The sequence below is a fragment of the Hyperoodon ampullatus genome (genome assembly GCF_949752795.1).
Source record: "Hyperoodon ampullatus genome assembly, chromosome: 19".
Lineage (NCBI taxonomy): Eukaryota > Metazoa > Chordata > Mammalia > Artiodactyla > Ziphiidae > Hyperoodon > Hyperoodon ampullatus.
In genome coordinates, this window is record NC_136932.1 from 30,791,054 (window position 1) to 30,795,636 (window position 4,583).

Here is a 4,583-nt window from a genome sequence, read left to right on the forward strand (position 1 = left end):
TAACAGGAATCTTAAGAAATGTTACCAGAAGTGTTGGATGTACCCTTGCCTGGCATTTACAGTCCAGAACATGTTTTTCCGTCACTGAAATGGGCTCAATCAGAATGAAAGATTTCTTGATGCTTTTCTGCCTTCCTACTGCCAAACGAAGGGGCTTTACTGGGGATGTATTGACAACTGAGCATCCAGACTGATGGGGTGCTTCACCGATGCCAGTTGCCAAGACCACAGAGCCAAGTGAAGAGAAAAAAGGAAAAGTCTCACTGTGAAAATGTCCTGCGAGGTTTTCAGGTGCACTCTCCCTAACATATGCCCTTGTGTAGCTATAGAATACAGCTGGGCTTTATCTCCGAGTCAAAACCACCATGTCCCTGAATTAGTTTTCAGTTTCAGAAAGAACAGGTATATTTTATTTGTAGGCAAATTGGATCTAATACTTTTAATCATGTCATTATTTTAAGGGTACTATAATAGGTTCCCTGTTATAAGAATAAATAATAATCCCAGCTTTCATTTCTTGCAGCAACCAAGACAACATTCCCTGGGTTTTTAGATATGTGTAACAGTTTGGGAGTCTGACCAGCTGCTGAACGGCAGCAAGCAAGTAATGGGTAATATTTCAGAAGGAGAACTCGTGCAGGACTTGTATATCACGTTGAGGTTTTGGGATATTAGACAGTCAACTCTGCGTATAACGTGTCCAGCCAGTTGCAAGGCAAGAATTACTAGTCGTCCAATATTATCTCTTAAAAAAAAAAAAAAAAAACCTAGTGTTTATTTTGCATTTTTTATCACAGCACCTTCAGAAAACTTTAAAAAAATTAATTCTCCTCCCCAATTAGAATTCAACTGATAGCTTGCTTGTGTTTTAATCTAATACTAGCTGCTTCTTAAACCCCAAGCAGCTAATTTTTAGTCTAGTAATAAACTTTAACAGTCCATTATGAATACAGGCTTATTAAATGCCTTTTACAATTAGCAAAAGTTCTCTGGTTTCAGCTTTTGATTTTAGAACAGGATACAGATAGGATTTTGTCTTTGTGCACCACCGTTAAGTAATTTAACTGCCTAAAAAGAGTAGCCATCATATTTCCCCATTCACAAGTATCTGATTTACCCTGTCATTTATTTTCTCTGGGCCCTTTGCAACTGCTCAGGCTTACATGCAAATAAGAGTTTTCTTCTATAAATTGGCTACTGTTTCAAGCTGCAACCCAGAAACTTAGAATTTACAAATCCAAAACTGCATCTTTGAAAAGCAAGTAATAGAAGAGAATGAGAACACAAGTTGACCATTGGCGTAGGCAGAGGAGGGAATGTGAACAAGGACGGTCCACCTGCGAACGCCACGCTTACAAAGCTGAGAGCTTTATAAGACCCTCTGCTAAATTATCTACTGGAAAAGTAAAAGCATTTGTCCCTGGTTAGATGACACAGGCATTATTATATCCTGTTACTAAGGCTAGTTAGGATTCTTCCCAGGAATGTTCTATTATCCAGCTTTGTTTGGGATTCTGATATACTAAACAAAGTAAAGAAGGTGCCTTCCATGCAGGCCAGAAAAATTCCATTATTGCCTATTTAGTACCATTCTTTGGCTCAGAAAACATCTACTGTCATTTCAAAAACATGTAACCAGATGTTTCTTTAAAGAATACCTTATACTGGTATATCTCAAACTGTAGACCTCGCAGACCAAGCATACTCACCTAATAAAGTCTAGACTAGAAACTGAATACTGTCCCTTTGAGGGGAGCGGCGGGGGGAGGTTTCCACTGGGCACCGATACAAATAGAAACACATATAAGGCAAGTACTGAATTCTGAGGGTGATCAGTTATTCTCGTTTATCTGGAGTACTTATCAACATTTGAGTACCGTGAAAAGACACACTTTAAGAGTCCACAGAGAAAGAGTAGGTCCACTAATGAACACCAACCCCAGGCTACATCCTTGGACCTCAGAAACTGCCCTAATTGCCTAGGTGCAAGCTCACCATCTTCTGGCACCACCAAAATGCTACAGGTATTCATAAGTGAACGTGGTCACAAACTGAGCTGCTGCTGAGAATTAACTCCAAGGAATGGCTAAGGCTATCTTAACTATTCACACCAACAGATTCTGGTAACTATTCAAAAACAAGACACAGGCATTGCCAGGCAACGTCTGCTCAGCATGTGGGGTCTCATGCTCACTTCTAGTAACAAACGAGGCCACTCATCTTGACCCAAGATTTTCAAAAGCAACTGCTGTCGAGAGAAACCGCTGGCCAGTTTAATAGAAACAATGTAGTAGAGCCATTAACCACACATTAGAAAAGGGAAAAAAGTCTCTCAAGGGATTCACAGAATGTAGGTGGCTGGAGGAGGTGCCCAGTGGAACTGGGTCCCCGACTGTTTGTGGAGGAGGAGGCCTGCCTCCTGGGCTGTATTGCCACGTGGACACGGGGGCTGCAGTGAGGGGGATCCCCAGCACCCTGTCAGGGTCCAGAGCCGACTGCATGGGGGCCTGCTCCTTCCCTCCTTAGGTTTGCAGGGCTCTAGCCCCCGAACCAAGAGAACACACGAGGGCAGGTGTGAGGGCCGGGAGTGAAGGCCCTCCTCCCCAACCCCGACAGGAGGGGCTCACATGACTGCCCTGCGAATGCGGGACCAGGCCCTAAACACCGGGCCCTCTGGAAATCAAAGTTTCAAAATAATGTGGTGTTTCAATGAATCACTATTCGGGGAAAAATCTAAGAGTGTCCATCCACATCAGGAGCCCACAAGAAAGTTACTTTTTCCTTAAATAGCCATGACTGGCAACTACTAGAATTCTCACAGTTGAGGTGATTTTAATTCAGATCCAGGTAAATGAGAAGTTGTCCAATTGTTTTTAAAAAAACAAAACTGTAACTTGCCACACTGATAGAAGGAAAAAAATTTTTTTTAATAAATTTATTTATTTTGGACTTCTTTGGGTCTTCGTTGCTGCCTGTGGGCTTTCTCTAGTTGTGGTGAGCGGGGGCTAATCTTCGTTGCTGCCTGTGGGCTTTCTCTAGTTGTGGTGAGCGGGGGCTACTCTTCGTTGCTGTGCGTGGACTTTCTCTAGTTGCGGTGAACAGGGGCCATTCTTCGTTGCAGTGCGCGGGCTTCTCACTGCAGTGGCTTCTCTTGTTGCAGAGCACGGGCTCTAGGTGCACGGGCTTCAGTAGTTGTGGCACGTAGGTTCAGTAGTTGTGGCTCGTGGGCTCTAGAGCTCAGGCTCAGTAGCTGTGGCCCACGGGCTTCGTTGCTCCGCAGCACGTGGGATCTTCCTGGACCAGAGCTCGAACCCGTGTCCCCTGCATTGGCAGGCGGATTCTTAACCACTGCGCCACCAGGGAAACCCGGAAAATTTCCATTAGATATTTCCCCTTTCCTAAGTACAGGCACGTGGAAGTACACATGAAAATGACATAGCTCATCTAAGCTGGAGAACTGAGAGCATGGATGAGGGGTCAAATCCAGCCCTCGCCTATTTCTACGTCAGCGTTACTGGATCCAACCTCACCCTCTCGTTTACGGATCAGATGCTCCGTGGCTGCTTTCCTGCAGCAAAGCAGTGGTCGTCATGACAGACCACATGACCCCAAAGCCTCTCTGTTAGAGCAACCTTTTAGGCATGAGGTTTCACGGTTTCTTTTTGTAAATAATGAAAATGTGCCTGACTACACAACTGGACACATTTTAAACAGCGAATGTTACTATCAAGAGGTTCTTTAAGGACCAAATTCCAGTTTAATCTGAGCACACCTTACAGAGGCTCCACACCATCCTGGGGCTAAATCAGGGGACCCAAGTCAGATGTATTCCAGAGTTTTGAAGAGAAGGGACCCTGAACACAATCAAAATGCAACTGTGCAGATGAACAGAAAATGCTTCTGAAGAAAAAGCGGCGAAGTCTGGTGTTCATCTCACAAAAAAGCCTGAGATTCCAAAAGGGCTGCCCCCACACCGAAGGTCCCCACGGGCACAGCCTATCTGCTCAATTCACAAGCCACCCTGTCACTCACGTAAACGTGAGTTCTAATTACAAAACATTAGCTTCGGCCTGATGGACTCGCCCAGCTTTTTTATTTTTTAAGGCAACTGGTATCAACTATTTATTTATTCATTTAGGGCTGCATTGGGTCTTTGTTGCTGTGCGCAGGCTTTCTCTAGTTGCGGCGAGCGGGGGCTACTCTTCGTTGCAGTGCGCGGGCTTCTCATTGCGGTGGCTTCTCTTGTTGCGGAGCACAGGCTCTAGGCACGTGGGCTTCAGTAGTTGCAGCACGTGGGCTCAGCAGCTGTGGCTCGCGGGCTCTAGAGCACAGGCTCAGTAGTTGTGGCACACAGGGTTAGTTGCTCCATGGCGTGTGGGATCTTCCTGGACCAGGGCTCAAACCCATGTCCCCTGCATTGGCAGGTGGATTCTTAGCCACTGCGCCACCAGGGAAGTCCCGATACCAACTTTAGATTCACATCTTCCAATAATTCCTAAAATCTGTATCTGTTCACAATGAATATGTTCTTTAAAAGCTTTTCAGAGAAAAAAAGTGATACAGAAGACACGCCAATGTTCAAA